Raw genomic sequence first — 17,910 nt, forward strand, 5'->3', positions numbered from 1 at the left:
CTCCATGTTTCTGCTGTACGAAAGAATAAAATACTTATTGCACTTGTAGAATCATGGCACACACTGAACCAGAGCCATCTATCATAGTTTAGAGATTCACATTGTACAAATGAAATCAGGAACCTGGTGAGCACGTCTCTGAGTCATTGGAAAGCTATGTCAGTTGTCTCAACCATGCAATACTGGAGATTTCCTAGACGAGTTTGTGGAATTACCTTGCATGCAGCATTCACAGTGAATTGCTCCAAAAGTACCTTCTGACTGAACCAAATTTGACGTTTATAATGGCCCAAGAAAAACATCTCCCTAATGACACCACATCGCTGCATGTCACAGAAATCAAAGGTGTCATTTCTAATAGAAATGCCGGCTCCAACAAGAAGGAAGGAGACTCCTTCCCAGAGTCAATGGAGTACAAGTCAAGGAGGCAAGACCCTGCAGAAGCTATGGACAGTCACACCCAGGCAATTTGTCCATTCAAGGAGAAGGCAGATTCTGAAAGAAGAAGCAACTTTTCAAGACTGTATACTCTTCAAAATCCTTTGGAAAAAAATCCCAAGCGCATGTCATTAGGATATCTTGCTTCTTTAACATAACAAAGCAAAAGAATGATACTGTACTGTGTCACCGAGTCAGCTGTCCAACAAAGATGTGTGTTCCCCTTCCAAAGCATAGAGCTGCAAGGAAGAGAATTTTCCAGGTCCTCTTGCATTTAGATGGGGCCATGATACTAGCTCTTATTAATGGAGACTGTAAACAGAAGTCATGTTGTCTTTTAATTAGGAGGCTAATGTGCTTTCACTACTCCTTTGTCCCCTTCCCACAGTGAACGTGGAAGCCACGTGTCAAAAACAATGGAGCAAAAGAGGGAAGGGGCTTGGATCCCTGAATCACTGTGTGGAAGACCATCTGTTGAACACGATGTTGGATGATTATATAAGCAGTAAATTCAATTGCATTAAGTCACTGTAATTTCAGGGTTTATCCTGTTAAACCTGTTACAGCTAGCTGGTAGCATTATTATCATTAAAACATACATTCAGAAGGTCAAGAGGAGCATGTCTTTTGGCTTTGGGCAGCAATACTGATAAGTACCTGGGAGGGCAAGTTGGAGTCATTTCCGTGTATGGTGTGTAGCAATAACGAATCCTTCACAGTGATTTCTCACAAGGTCTTTTGCCAAAGTTATTAAGGTCACCAATCTTTAAAGCTCAAAGTTGTGTGTGTTGTTCTGGAATTGATTCCGACATATGAAAGACACTGAAGGTGCATTATTGAATATCTCACCCTAAGAATCAGTTGATTTTGCAGGACCTTTTCAGGGAAAGATGTTGTTTATAGAAAATACTTTCTAAAAATGGCTCAAAATGCTCCAAAGTCCAAATCAGAAATATGCCACAAGAAAACAGGTTTTTTTGGTAAGAAAACACAGTTTTGCATTTATTATTTGCAACATATAGATTGAGAAAAAATAATAATTCTTCAGTGGAACTTCATAGACATTAGCTGAGCTTTAGAATATTGTTGGGGGGTGGAGAGGTTGTTTGGCGAGTTACCAGTTGCACCAAAATACCTTCAAGCAAGTAATGAGGCTTAAAAGATAAGGGAGTTAATTGAGACGCCTGAAGCAGCCTGTTGAAGGACTTGGAACACTGTCCTGTAAAAGTCTACGGTGAACCAGGATGAGGGAGGGAGCCTCCGCCCTCCCTCACCTGGAAGCTTGTTTACAATCACTCACCCTCATCTTGCACATGCGCATGCCCACGTGAGACCCCTGCGATGGAGAAAGGAGCCAGCCAAGCCTACCTCAGTCTTACTCCTGAGGTTCCCAAGTCCTCCCTTGGACCATTCCCGATGGGCAAGGGAGAGGGAGAGCTGGGAAGCCTTCCCATAAAGAACTCCATCGACAATTCCAGCTCCCCGAGCCCAGCTCCACGCTGTCCATGGGTGCAGATTTCCCCGCTCCCACCTTGATTCCTTGGACCCGGCAACCACAGATAACTCTTTATTTGGAGGTTACTATTACTGTGCTTCCCTATTACTATGACCATAACCTATTATTATGAGGTTGATTCGTATGAGATGGCCATTTTTGTAGATCACAAATAGGCAAATATGACCAAGTTCATGTGATTCGACTTACTGTAATGCAGGGTATTTGGAAACTAAGAAGGCAAATAAAACAGCAACAGTGTCACAGTTCTGATTCCCGAAGTCCCTGCCGCATCCCAGCTCTGTGCTACGTGCTGTCCACATGGCCTTCACCTCCTTCAATAAGTCTGGCTTCCCTCCTTAAGAGTAAACATCTATATGCCAAGTTGCATCACATTTTGAAAAGGATGCGAAATATGCATCCTTTATATTTTATAAAACAGATTATTCTCTTTAAAACTAATAAATTCTCACTATAAAAATAGAAAATACAAATAAATAAAATGTAGTCTTGATGTGTCCAAAACATGGCACAATTTCAAATCAGGCCACATTTGAGGCATTGACCCTGCCAGACACTCAACCATTCTCCTGTTTCCTCTTATGCAGAACCAGAGGCCAATTTCTTACTACCAGAAAGAACTGCTCTTCCCAGCATCCTACACGATTCCTAACAGGTTTCCAATCCTGATGAACAAAAATGAATTACGATTCTTTTCCTTGACTCTTAAAATATTAAACCTTATAACTTCTGGACATATGCTCCACCTAAAATGTAACTGTTAAGATATATATTGTACACTCATCCCCACCTCAGTAAACAACGTATTTTTTGCTCACCAAGCTCAATTTGTCTTTTTATCCTTTAAATTCTAGTGGTGAACATCATCAGCAGAGAATCTTAGGAAATCAGACAAGAGCACAGGAAGCATCTGCTGTAGGCGGTGTGAATTGGGGACAAGCCCACTGGTTCATGTCTAGAATCCTAAACCCTACCAGTACCTCCCCATCAATCTCCTACAACAAGCCTCATGCAGGTTTGAATTCTTAAATGTGTAAAATTAAGAGGGAAAGCCCACGATCTTCCTCACCAGCAATTTCTAGGTTTTAGAAGTGAATGATCCATCATGCTCTGAAAAGAACTTTGCTCTTTGAGGAAAATCATTTTGATTATTCTTTTTAATAACAATAGCCTATCGATCTGTCTGCATTTAAAGTTGGCAGATCAGGAGAGAGAGGGAGGTGGCACTTGTATTCCCATCAGTGGATTCTTTAAACACACCCAGCCCCCCAAGAACTGCTTAATGAGTTCCGTTGGCTGTCAAGTCCTACTGTAGCCCTCCCCGTACACCTGCAAAGCCCACAAAGTCTAAGCAATCTGCCCACAACCCTCCTTCATCCTTCTGTCTAAACACCCTCCCCAGGGAACTGTGTCAGGTGGTTTAAGAAAAAGAGCATCATTCTTCTTCCCATGTGTGGACAGTGACCAGATATCCCCACATTCCAGGATGAGTGACAGACACTGACTGAGGACCCGGATGTTCAAAGCAGGGGCTAAGCTGGGCCCTGGGAAAGGTGTCGGCTTAGCACCAGGTAGACCCACAAGTTCACTGGGCTGGATGCTTCTGCCCTTGCTGTGGGAGAGAGCCAGAGGAAGGAGAAGTAAGCACTTGCCAGCTAGTCACAATCAGTATTTATCACTAAGTGAGACGGACAAAAAGCCAAGGATCTGTTCGTCTCCTTTCTCAAAGACAACTAGGAACGAGCATTTGGTGAGTGGGTTTTTATAAAGAGGCTGCCGTAGTCCAACAAACCGCTCCAGCCCACAGCTACCCGATCCCCACCGTCAATCCCAGCCTCAAGAAGCCTGCGTCAGGGACATCGTTTGGACCAAGCTTAGCCTCTGAAGGTAACTGAGGGGGGTCCTGCCAAAGAGGGTATATGCCTCTTTTCAAAGAAAACAGCAGAAGCTAACACAGCACTGTAAACCAACTATACTCCAATAAAAATTTAAAAAAAAGAAAAAAAAGAAAACTGCCTGTCTCTTGTTCATTCATTGCTGAGGAATGTCTTCATTTCAGACAGGAAATCCCCTGCTTTGTGGGGATTTCTCTGTCTCGGGAAGACCAGAAGCCCAGCACTGTGGGCAGTGGCGCAGAGGGGCCCACAGAGGCTGCAGACTTCAGCTCCGCTCATACACGTGCTCACTGCAGGGCAGGTGTCTTTGCAGCCAATCACAGTATTGCACCCAAGGATTATCTCAGGTTAAATGGAGCATCGTGTAGGCTGCGTGAAACCACTTAGAAGAAGATGAACCTGTCATGTAATGAAGAAACGCTTTGCAGTCCAACCTGCCACGTACTAGCCTGGTGATCTTGAAAAAGGTATTGAAAATTGTTGAACTTTGTTCAACCTAGGAAAAAATAGCACCTCAAAATCCAGCTCTACTACTTAGAAACTAAGCAATTTGGACAAATTATTGACCTTCACGGAACACATACTTTCTTATCTAGAAGATAAGGCTAATGACAATTACAGTTCTTACCTTGTAGAGTTGTTACGTGAATTTAGAAAATTTAGGTAAAACACTTAGCATAATACTTAGAAGGTAGTAGGTACACATTAAATGTTAGATAAGATTTATGTGTTCAATATTCATCTGCTCATTTATTCAGTTCAAAAGGTATGGGAATTAAATAAGAAAAGATATGCCAAATGCCTATCTAAATGTCCCCCACACAGTAGGTACTGAACACAATTTATTTCTCCTCTACTTTTCACGATTAGAAAACTATGATCCAGAGACACCAGGTCCATTCTACCTCATTTAATGTTGCTACTAAGCTGTTTCTGTATCAGGCAAGTCCCCTGCAGGAAGAAACTGAAAGTGAGAAAGGGACAGAGAGAAACCTGAGAATCTTGTATCTGCTTTAATTGATTTACTTCAGGTCAAACTCAAGGAGCAGGGACATAAGTGGAAGTCCATTTAGCTGACTTGAAAGCTCTGTTCTTGACCTCGGTGGGCTGGGAGGTCTTTGAACTCATCTGAGTTTCTAAGTCTTTGGCCAGAAAGAAAAATTTCTCAGCTGCTTTTTCATGCCTTCGAAATGAATTAATTTCCTAAATGGAAAATTGAAGTAATTAGGTTATAGACTGAGTGACATTTACTAAGGTGAAAAGCAGGGAAATTTTTATATCCTTTATTAAACAGTTATTAGATGTATTAAGCCATATGGAATAATTAGTTTTATTCCCCCAAACGTGATTATTCTTTTCATGCTAAGGCAAGCTCAGACTCATAAGGATCCAACAGACCGTGACTATTCACAAAAGCACCAAGTCACATTTGCAGCCTTGTTCCCAGGACCAGTGGCTCACTGGGCAGGTGGGCAGAGAGGCTCAAGGAGACAGACAGAACTAGGTTCTCATGATGGCGCTCAGCCTTCTTCACGTACTTGGATGTGCCTTTCTCAGGAACGTTTCATTTTATCCTACCAACCTGCCCAACGAGGAAATTTACTCATTGGTTCAAAACTATTTTTAATAGCACCTACTACGTGCCAGACGCTGTTCCAAGGTCTACAGCAGTGAGAATAGCAGACAAGACTTCTCATCTCTGTGGAATTCGCATTCTAGAAGTGGAAGCTGGACAGGAAATTAAATAAGTAGAATCCATAGTAAGTCAGAAGATCATTTGGGTAGAGAAAAGGGAAAGTCCTACAGAGAGGTGCTGTTTTAATAGACAGTTGAGGGAGGTGAGGGAGCTAGCCACACAGCTGACCGGGCAAGAACATTCTAGGGGAAGGAATCACCGTGGGCCAATGTCTGACGTGGCCAGGGTTCCAGGAGCCCCCAGCAGCAGTGGTCCCAGTGACTGGTTAGGGGGTGGGTAAGAAGGGGGTCTGAGAGGTGGGGGAGGACATTCACTGGGAAGATTTTGACTCATTCTGAGTGAGACAGTGAGCCACTGAGAGATTATGAACAGGGGCGCTCCCATTAAGAAAGCACACGGATATCCTTAAATGAGTTACATGAGTATTATTTCTCCAACGAGCCTTGCTTCCTACCTCCGTTTCCTAAATGAAAAATGACCCCTTTGTCTTAAAGGCATAGTTTCCCACTGCCTGATCTTCATTGTTTCGGGATCTTGACAAAGCAAGGAGGCGATGGGAATAGCACCTGGCACAGGATTCGATCTATTTTTAGAATATTGACTGATTCAGAGCCCAGAGAGAAATGCCTGTGTCTTCTGATCCAACGCTGTTACTTGAACATGTCTCTGCATCTTCCTTAGCCTCAGTCTTCATATCTGATGAGTAATTGTGAAGATTGCATCAGGCAGCGCATTTAAAACGTCTGACATAAAACTAGTGCTCAGTAAACACTAGCTATTTCTTCCTAAGGAATGACTTCTTATTTCTAAGTACAATTGCATCTCTAATTCCATGTTCTTGAGCTTTCTTCCTACCTGGAGAAGGCTCCTTGGCTCCCACCTTGGAAGCCACATGCCCGATCCTGCTTCCTTGCCAGGTTCTGTTTAGGGCCGCCATCTTCCCCAAGGTGTCCCTTCAACTCCCTTTCACTCAGGACTTCTCACTGGGTAGTGCTACTAGATTTTACATGTGTAGAGGCTAGGGATACTGCGAAGCATCCTAGCTTGCACAGGACAGCCCACAACAGAGAATTATCTGGACTCAGGTGGCAATAGTGCTGTCATTGAGAAACCTTGCAGCTGACAATACATCATGTGTGGTATCACACTTTCTTTCATGTGCAGATGTATGTATATAATATATACATCTGCTTCTTCCTAATGGGCTCTGTCTGGTTCACCATATCCCCAGCCACTCTGGCACAGTTCCGGACACGTAGTAGGTACAGTTATTGAGTGAGTGAGAGTTTGCCAAAATAGAACTTTATGGAAACAATTTTACCATACAACCCCTACTGATATGTTGACCAAAGTGCCAGAGATTTGGACTCCAAGTAAAAATTTCCATATTATGGTCCTTAAATTTCCATACATAGTTCAAGAGGCCCTGACATCCTAAGTGGATAAAATAAAATAATAAAACAAATCAAAATAAAATAAAAAAACAATCTCTTGCAATTATTCTCAAACACAATATTAAGGATTTAATGGAGAAGAAAAATATAATATGCTTAATCTGATTAACATCCTGAGTGAGGGGACACAGAATGCTGTCAATGATGGTGGCCTTGTTGAAATGGAGGTGGGGTCACCTGGCTGGAGGAACCCCTGGCAGGCAGGCAATTCAGGGGCCGGATCTGCAATACTTTCTGCAACCCCTGCTCCCCTGAGCAGCCACACAGTCAGGGCTGCTCGTAGCACTCACCGTCTCTTCTCAAGAATTATGCTGGATCAGCTCGGTGCTTTGTGACCGCCTGGAGGGGTGGGATAGGGAGGGTGGGAGGGAGGGAGACGCAAGAGGGAGGAGATATGGGAACATATGTATATGTATAGCTGATTCACTTTGTTATAAAGCAGACACTAACACACCATTGTAAAGCAATTATACTCTAATAAAGATGTAAAAAATAAAAATAAAGAATTATGCTGGTGCATGCAGCTTCTTCATGCACGTGGGCAGGTACAGGGGTCGGAGAGTGGAGGTGATGTCAACCACCACTTCCCCCATGGCTGCAGCCTGGCCTCTTTGCATGAAAGTCACAACCACTTGTGGGGACCCTGCTCTTTTCTTTCAGATTACCTCATCTTACCAATATTCCCATTCTCTAGAGAAATGTATCGTTACTACACGGGGCAGAAATAAAGTGTCCAAAATAACTTGGAAACCAAAGACCTTCCTGAGACTGAAATTCCCAAGAATCACATGTAATGGATAAAGCCAACCATCTGAAGAGAAACCAGTCCTAGGAGATGGTCTGTAAGTGGGTGGAGAAGAGACACTGGAACATCCCAGTCCAACAAATGCAGCTGGGGTTGAATGTCTAGGAAACATGTTTGAATACAAAAGAAGGTGTTAACCTAGGCTACTGGAATTTGACCGAAAAAAGACTGTTAGCAGAAAGGGGTGTTTGCATGAAGTCTAGAGAAAGGGGACTCATGGTTATCCACCTCTCCCCCCACTTCTAGAAGTTTCCATAACATGGCTTTGTCCTAATAGGCTCCCTCTTGGCCTCCTCTGCTCACCTTTCTTCTTCTCTGAGTCTGTTTCCTCCTCTATCAAGTGGAAGGAATAGCGTCCACGTTGCCTTACAGAATTGGGTACATTGTAGGCACTTGGTCAATGTTCATTTGCCTTCTACACGTTTGAAAGTCTCCTTTCATCTCTGCCCAAATAAAACCGCCCTTTCCTTGGTGCAGTTAATCTTAACTAAGTGTTAGGAAGAAAGCCCTTTAAATAAATGTATATTAATGTGTTCCTGACTAATAATTCATTAGCCCTTCAAAAGGCATCTGGTATTTTTAGGGCCCAATGACAACCCAGAAGGTTCATCACTTTGTAGGCATGTTGATTTCAAACAGTGTGATACAATAAAATGGAAAAACTCAGGCTACTATTGACCAGGAATCAGCCTCTGGGTATCAGCTCCCTCAAAAGCTTAGCATTTCCCAACATCGTCTTCCACTCCTGAAACCAGAGATCCTCTGAGGGTTTTGAGTGTAACTTCCATGCCTTGTTGGCCAGTGTTGTCCACGTTAAGCTGGTTCTATGCAAGCTCCTCCTCCCCTTCAGGCACGTAGCACAGACACAGAGCTAAGAACCCTGTCCTTACCCCTCCTGTACTTTGATACTTGTCTTGCAGTGACCTGGGGGGAAGGAGGACACAGCTGTGCATGCCAGGTCAGCAGGATATAGCAGTAACGGTGCCTGAAGTGTAGGAAGTCTCCTTGTGCCGGACGGAATTACTCTGATTTCTACCAAATAGCCAAAAAAAACACGTTTGTCCTCACTGTGCCAAACACAAAAGGCTGGAATTGTCCCTGGATTCCTCAGCATGAGACACTGTGATCATGAATTTGCAGGGACTCAATCAGACTGACCTGGGTATGACTCTCAGATCCAACATTTGATACTTTGCCATTTTGGACCTGTTATCTCATCCTTCAAAGTTCAAGTATCCTGTTCTCTAAAATGGGCTAGGAGTGGTAACTGCCTCCCTGGAAGGGTAAACTGAGATCAGACGGGTACCGGCTGAAGCCGACACCTGCACTCACAAAGGGGTCAACACACGTGAGCTGAGCTGGAGTCACTATGGTCGGTGCTGTTGCTACCACCTCCAGGGGAAGCAAGACTTCCGAGTCCTTTTCAAGCTCCAGGAGTGCCCTTGGGCATCCCATGCTAGAACTGGGTGAACTGCCTTCTCCTCCTATGTCTACACCAGCCATCCTCACAGTTAGATGCCTTCCAGTCAGTCCATCATCAAGGGATGCATTTCTTTAATGCTGCCATGCACGAGTCTGCCCATTCCCTCCAGTCTGATGGTTTTCTTAAGAGGGAAACGGTTGTTTCTAAAAGGTGAACATTCATGTGCATGGATGACAGTGAAGCAGAATTTTCATCTCCTTCCAATACTTTCGTGAGATTTGCCGGTCACTGTCCACCAACATCTTAGAATAACAGAAGCCTCACCACCCCCCAGCCCCCCGGCCATCTCTGTCCCCTGCACTCGCACCTGCCACTCTCCACAGCCAGCTCCCACCGGCAAAGCCAAGATCCGCTGTCTCGTCTCTGCTCCTTTAAAAGATGTGTGGTAAGTGAAAAGCTCGAGGCATTAAGAAATGCAAAAATCAATCCTACAATGTGTTTAAGCAGAGCAACTTCCATACGAAGCCCTAAAATAATGACTGTGTCAAGGCAAATGGTTTATCGCCGGCGTCTTGGTAGCAGATAAAATTATAGTATTGGAAACTTGACAGTGGAATAATACAAAGGAAATTAAGAGAGGGAAAAAAGAAGGAAAAAAGACCCTGTTTCTAATTTGTGCTGCTTTTGTCAAAAATGCACTTAGGATCGGCTGTCCTGCAGAGCATCTGAGACTGGTGAGGCAAAAGATGACTTTTGGCAGCAAGGTTAAAGTTCTAGCAAAGTCACGTGCCAGTTGACTGTGCTAAACCCTGTTTTCTGGAGGTCGTTGCCCCCGGTGTGTTGTTTCATAGAAAGGTTTCAGGGAGGCACCGGAAAATGTCAGAGCACGTCCTCTCCCTCCACTAACTCCTCAGCTGTCTATGCCATCCGCCCTGAGAGCCCCAAGATGCCTCCTTCCCTGTGGGTTTGCCTTCCATGTTCCCGCCTGCAGGCACTCCCTTCCTGGTCCCTTCAGGCCAGAGGGGGAAGCTGAGCTGTTGTCAGGCCGTGTCACTTAGACAGAGCGCAGACACCCTACGGTGATGTCACCAGCCACGTCACTTCAGAGATGTCAGCTACCAGCAGCCCAATTCATCAGGAAACTAGAAATATGACAGTCCTTGGAGATACGTGGAGAGACTAGCAGAGCCAACTTGGGTTTGTCATATTAAGAAAAATAGAGGCGGGAGGACTGTTTCCATAGATAGTCTAATGAGTTTTGAGTAGGGAAGAAAGAGTAGCAGCGATTTTAGATAGAATTGCCACCTAAGTCTCTCAGATCTAACCGGTAGCAGACTCTGACGACCTCACATGCCATCTCCCGCCTAGCTCCAGTTCAGAATCTATAAAGCTCTAACTAGGACCAAGGTCAGAATATTTTTCTTAAAATTGGGAACTAGATCACAGCATATTCCATGAAGTATTTTTATCAGCCCTAAAATACTATGCCATCCTATGACAGCAAGAATGGGCTCAGTTAAGCAAATATTCCTAGAGCACTCCCTCTGTGTGTGAGGACCTGCTGGGGGCTGTGAGAGAAGCAGGTTAAGAAACACATCATTTGTGTCATTAAGACTCACATCATTCGTGCCATTAAGATTCTCAAATTCTATTGGAGCAATTAGACACAGACATAAATGACCATGAAATATGGAGCAAAGGGTAAGTGTTGTTGAGAAGCATAAGATGCTGCAGGGATTCAGAGAAGGGGGAGATCACATCAGGTTAAGGACTGAGAAAGGCCTCAAAGGACAGAAGATTAGAAATTATCTCAAAAACAGAACAAACAGATTAGTGAACTCCAGCCTGAGGGAACCACATAAATAAGGCATGGTCATAAGAAAATGCAGGTACAATGGGTATTTACCCACCTAGTCATTAGTTAAGTCAACATTTATCATGGACCTGTTATATGCCAGGCCCTGCTCCAGGCATCAGAAGCAGAGAAATGAATAAAGCAGACACTCCCGGAGCTTGGAGACAAGTCACACATCCATCGATTAAAAAGTATCACCATGAGTGACAATCAGAATAGGGCAACAGGAGAGAGCATGACATTCAGACAAGACCTGCATATTATGGACCAGCCACGGGAAGGAAGGATTCCTGGTGGAAGAAAGAGGTGGCAACAGGCTTCAAGGCGGAAATGACCTTGACTGTTTGCAGAAGGCCAGCGTGGCTGGAGCAGAGACGGGGACGGGAGATGGGGTCCAGGGAGGACAGAGACAAGGCCGCATAGTGCGTTATGTTAGCCAGGGTTCAAAGTTGGGATTTTGTTTTAGGTGAGTTGGGAGTTCTGTGGCGTGCTCTAAGCAGGACGTGACGTAATCTGATTCACGTTTTGGAGCAAAAACGCTTCGTACTATGTGGTCATGACTATGATGGCAGCAGGGACTCCTGAAAAGAAGGGAGAGTCGTTAAGAGCACGTTGAGGTGAATCTGGGTTGAGATCAAAGAGAAGAGCAGTAAATTGTTAAGGAAATTTGCTGAGTTCAAATTGGTAGCATTTGCTGAAGGCATTGGTCTGAGCCCTGAAGGGAAGAGAAGAATGAAAGAAAACTCCGAGACTTTTACCATAAGGGACTGGCTAGCTAGTCTAGTTTATGAGATGGGGATGCCTGTGTGAGGGTAACTTTAGGGGGAACATTCTATTTTGTCCTAGTTAAATTTGAGATTACCGTAAGTATTCATGGTGAGATGCCAAGAAGAAATATACACATACACAATTCGTTTTGAAAGAGAAATAGAAAAATAAGGTAGTAATTGGAAGAAGATGTAAACTTTTTTGTCTTAAGACAAGAAGTACTGGAATATTTTCATATAATTTTCTCCACCCAAATACAGTGGATAAACCAAAAATATATGTCACAATTCATAGCCATCTCTGATACAAAAGGACATAGAACAATTAACTGTAATAAACCCAAGAAATGCAAATTAGAAGAAGAATGAGGTAATACTTTTCCCCGTAACAGAGTAGAAAAATACAAAAAAAAATATAAATAACACCCAATGTTGATGTGGGGTGTAAATTAGTACACAATTTTTTGGGAGTCAGTGTGGAAATAGCTATCAAAAGCAGTTAGGTCAAACAATTCCATTTGAAATGTATCCTGTAGAATCAAAAATGAAAATGATTGTATAGGGAATTCCTTGGCGGTCCAGTGGTTAGGGCTTGGCCCCCTTCACCACCAGGGTCCACGTTCAATCCCTGATCAGGGAACTAAGATCCTGCAAGCTTCCCGGCATGGCAAAAAAAAAAAAAAAAAAAAAGAATGTATAAGGATGCTCATTGCCTCATTTCTGATAAGGGAGTAATGAAGATCATTTTACATCTACAATACATAAAGAAATACTGTCTCAACACACTGACATGGAAAGATGTCTGTAGTTTAAGTGAATAAAAAAGGCAAGTTGCATTATAGTGTATAGCATGTGATTCTAATTTTATCATAAATATTTGCCTGTGCATATGCAAAATGTTACAAATGGGAGCAAGAATCAGAAAGGCGCCAATCGGACGACTCATTAAAGCTGTCGCTGGGAATTGACAAGGGGAAGGGGCGGCTTCCTTCTCACTTTGTATATTTCAGTATGAGCGAATTTATATAATAAGGAATATCACTTTTCAAGTTTAACATTAGAAATTAAAGATAAATAATAAAAATTTAGACAAGATGGAACACAAAGAGTAGAGCTCAGAGCACTAAACAGTCACCTTCTTAGCGCAAGTGAGGAGAAACGGTCATGCTCACACCCTGATGGTGGAGCGCTAACCTGGCATATTTCTGGGGTCACCCTTGGCAAAATGTATGGGTGTCTTTGAAGTATTTATATACTTAGATACAATAAATACACTTCTAGGAATCTATCCAAAGGGACAATTCAGATACACAAAGTTTTATAGAAAAGGATGCTCGTTGCCACGTTAGTTATAATAGTGAAAAATTTAAAGAAACTTATTATTTGATATTAGATTAATCATTTTGTAAATTACATTCAACTGACCAGAAGACAGCATCCAAAATCACATTTTTGAAGATTATTGAGTCGTATGGGGAAATGTTTACAATATATGCTAAGGATAAAAACACAAGACACACATTGCTCCACGCAGCATAATCCTCGTTTTACACACACGTAAATGTATATCCATCCATTAACCTGAGGAAAAACTCATCCAAAAAGTCAACAGTGTTGATTTCTTGGTAAGAAAATTAGAATTCGTTTAATTTATTCTTTTTATAATTCTAGTTTTTCCTAAATATTCTTCAATGAACACTCATTCCTTTATAATCGGAATGACTTTGATTTTTTTTGTTTCGTTCTGGGTTTTTTTAATTTTTATTGGAGTATAGTTGATTTACAATGTTGTAAATTACACACACCTGTTAGTTTCAGGTGTGCAGCAGAGCGAATCAGTTATACATATACATATATTCACTCTTTTTTAGATTCTTTTCCCGTATAGGTCATTACAGAGTATTGAGCAGAGTTCCCTGTACTATACAGTAGGTCCTTATTAGTTATCTATTTTATGTATCGTAGTGTGTAAATGTCAATCCCAATCTCCCAATTTATACTTACCCCCCTTTCTTCCCTGGTAACCATAAGATTGTTTCCTACATCTGTAATTCTATTTCTATTTTGTAAATAAGTTCATTTGTACCAATTTTTTTAGATTCCACATATAAGCTATATCATATATTTGTCCTTCTCTGTCTGACTTACTTCACTCAGTATGAAAATCTCTAGGTCCATCCATGTTGCTGTAAATGGCATTAATAAGAGAAGAAATAATAAATGAGTACACCTGTTTGTCCCAAAGCTCATTGGATTTTTTTTTTTGTCTTTTTGCTCAACTTGAAAAGTCTCTGAAAATAACTCAACTAAAGGGAAAATTACCTCCATAAAGCAGCTGCATTTCACACATTCCTCACTGCCCACTTTCTACACGTTCCCACTCATCTTCTTGATGTTGAGATGCATTAATGTTCGGGGTCCCCTGTCCCTAGGAGATATATGAGCCCGAGCCCGGCAGCAGCTGTTAGTACAACAGAAGGACATTCCTCAGCAGGGATTGAAATGGATGTTATTGACTCAAACGTTGATTGCATTACAGGCATGTAAATCACGTGCACACGTGTGGAACCAAAGGGTCCAAGCGGCAGCGAGCCAAAGTCTGTGTAAATGACACCTTGTCAATCTTCATCCTCCGTCCCTAAAGCAAGTCTACTCCCAGCAAAAGTTGGGTCATTCTGCACATAACCCAAACTGATTTCCACCCAATGCATCCTACACCACAGGGACTTCATGTGGCCCGAGCGTAATGCAGATACTGCGGGTGCTTCCAACAGCCGAAGCCTCAGCTGGAACCCAGAGCAACAAATTTAATACGCTCAGGTCTCCTAACAAACCCTCCTTGAAAAGCCTCTGGCTGGGCTGACAGTAACAGAATTGCACAAGCTCCTCCTTCTCTGAATTCATATTCTTAAGCTCAGCAAGAGTCGTGTTTATTAGTTCATGTTAAAAAGTTATCAAAGTAGCTTAGCACTTGACACATTTTGTAATTTCATCATTAGAACAGCCCTATGAGTCAGAGAGCCTCTAGTATCCCCATTTTATAGATGAGGACCTGGGACTCAGAGAGGTTAGGAAAAGTGCCCGAAGTCACACAGCTCGTAGATGGTGGAGCTGGGATTGGAATTCAGGCGATCTGGCTCTGAATCCCCATGCATATCTGCCATGTGTGATATCCACCACATGGGTTTTAACAGTACCGATGTCATGGGACTATTGTGATACAATATACAGTGTGCTTATCTTTTACTCGGTACAATGTAAGCTTTCAACGAATATTAGCCACTGTGATTAAACCTCCAATAAAAGGCTTCAGGAAGAGAGAAGGAAGAACCAAGCTTTCCAGGGACTTCTGTTACCATCCAACCCTCTGTCCTACAGTCATGTCCCCCTTAGTACAAGGTGACGTTTGAACCACTTTGCCAGGTGGAAGCTGCACATCTTCATGTGTCTTCAAGCTCTGATGGCCCCAGAGAAGGAAGAATCCAGAGAGAATCCGGGCAAGTGTTCAAGCTGTGCCTGTGTGACGTGACCTGGGTGGGCAGCCTTCCGTGCTGGTGGAGTGAGATAATGGGTCCTGCTCTCACTGTCTTCACGTGCTAATCAGAATTAATTGGCAAAAATCATTTTAAACTCTGGGTCCTCTACATCTTGGTGCTTAATTATGATACATCATTTGCTCGAACAAGTGCTTGGACCCTGGAAATGAATCCTCTCTCCTTATCCCTTTAATGAGGATTCAGTCCTGGACTTGTGCTCAATCACCGCTTCTTGAAATTCAAGGAAAATAACAAATGGTGATTTTTCTCTCTCATTTCTTAACCAAATGGTTTAAATAGGATAAAGAGCCTTTCTTAAACCACAGACATTTTTTTTTTCTTTTACAAGCCCTGTAAGATTGTTCATTTAGTGGGACCAATATTGCTATATGGTCCGGTCACGTACCTTGAAGTTACAGTACATTCTAGTCTCTTCCATCAGGGTCATTTGATGCTTTAGTTGTAACCTTGCTAATTGTCACAGAAGCCACTCGCTGCTAAGCCATCTTCAACCATGTTCCACAGGACAAACGCCCATTTGCACAACCCCGCCCCTTCCAATTACACACGGTGTTCCCAAAACATCAGATGTTCCCTCTCGTCCCTGCCTCTGCATCCTCTCAGCATCTTCATTCTCAGTACTGAACAGAACCAACGACTGTTCAACGACTGCAAAATGATATGCCTAGAAAACAACTAGGACCTTGCATAAAGAAATCCAGTCATGCCCCACTCAGCTGATCTTGAACACCTGAGTACACTTACTTGGATTTTATGACAATCGATCTAGAAAGGGCCTGGGTGGCCCTCCCACTGCTCACCCCTCCCCCACCTCGCCCAAGTTTCTTTTTTTTTTGCAGAAAATATGACTGTATTATATGGATGCAGGCTGGTCTTATACATCTAAGCTTTCTATTTATTTGCTATTTGTTCCTTCACCTTGTCTTTTTTTAATCAATATATCTTATTGAAATATAGTTGATTTACAATGCTGTGTTAATTTCTGCTGTACAGCAAAGTGATTCAATTATACATATATAACACTCTTTTTTATATTCTTTTCCCTTATGGTTTATCATAGGATGCTGAATATGGTTCCCTGTGCTGTACAGTAGGACCTTGTTGTTTATCCATCCTGTATATGAAAGCTTACATCTGCTGACCCCAACCTCCCTCTCCAAGTTTCTTTTAAGTCAAAGGAAACTATTACCCTATAAAGGCTTTAAAATGCACCTGTCTTCAGCATCTCTAAGCCATTATAAAAACCACACAACTAATCCCTTGGCATATGCCCAGACCCTAAACGCAGGAGGCGATTCAGGCCTTCCTGTCCTGCAAAACCCTTTGGGGTATAACGTGATGAACATCTCCTGACCTCCGCGGTTACCCCAGGCTCCTCTGTCAAGATCCCAATTCCCCACATCCCTCGTGCCTGAGCCCGGCCGGCCCACCCACACTTCCACCAGCACTTCCAGGAAGTTGCTGAAGGACGGATCCCAGCAGACAACCCCAGATTCAAGGGTGCCTGAAGGGTAGAGCCTTAACATGCATTCGCATTCTACAGATGGAAGAGCAATGCAGAAATAATAAGAATCGTTCCCCAGATAACGGGATGAGTCAGGAGGTTCCAGGAATAGCCTGCAGATTTCCATATCCTATTACCGTTCAGCATCACCACCAGAAGACTTCTGTGAGGGCATGGTGACCTCACACATGTTCTCAGCCCAAAAATATTTGTCTTGAATCCTTTTCCAAATCTTCTCAAGCTGTAATAAACTGAGCTTGCAATCTTTTTTTTCTTCCATTTGACAACCAAAACTCAGTGCTAAAATCCAAATGTGTATTTATAAATCTGAAACCTTCTTTGGAATTACCAGTCAGAAATCCAGGGCACAAAAGGCCTTTCTTTCTGGCCGATTTATGAGAACACTGAAGGAAAGTTGTGCATTACGTTGTCAGACAGGCAAGTGCTACTGAAGGGCCATCAGCTATTATATTTGACACGGAAGATGAGAAAATTCTCCAAGGCCTGGAAATGGACAAACGTGGACTCATATGAATAAGGAGGGAGGACAGGAGGGAGGGGGGAGGGAGGAAGACCTACCTCAGTGGTAATTACAGACCGGTCAATGAAAGTTTGATGTTTGATTAAATATTAGAATTTATTCCAAATAAAGGAATATGTGTGTATTTTGCAAATACGCACTAAGAATCATGATTGTAAAAGTGGGAGAAAATCCTATCTAGCTCATTCCAGTTCCTCCTCTGACAATGACGGGCCTCAGAGCTACGGGTTAACTGAAGGGCACAGTCTATCAGGGCTCCGTAAGAATTTTAATTTTGAAAACAACAGAGAAAGGCAATAGTCTAGGAGATTCAGACAGGCTCTCACGAGCCTGTGGGGATGCTGCAAAATAACAATGCCCAATGGAGTGAAGGGAGGAAGGCAACCCATGGTTCTCACCGTGCTTTCCTTTTTTTTTAAAATTAATTTTTATTGGAGTACAGTTAATTTACAATGTTGT

The sequence above is a fragment of the Delphinus delphis genome, chromosome 14 (assembly GCF_949987515.2).
Source record: "Delphinus delphis chromosome 14, mDelDel1.2, whole genome shotgun sequence".
In the NCBI taxonomy this organism is placed as follows: domain Eukaryota; kingdom Metazoa; phylum Chordata; class Mammalia; order Artiodactyla; family Delphinidae; genus Delphinus; species Delphinus delphis.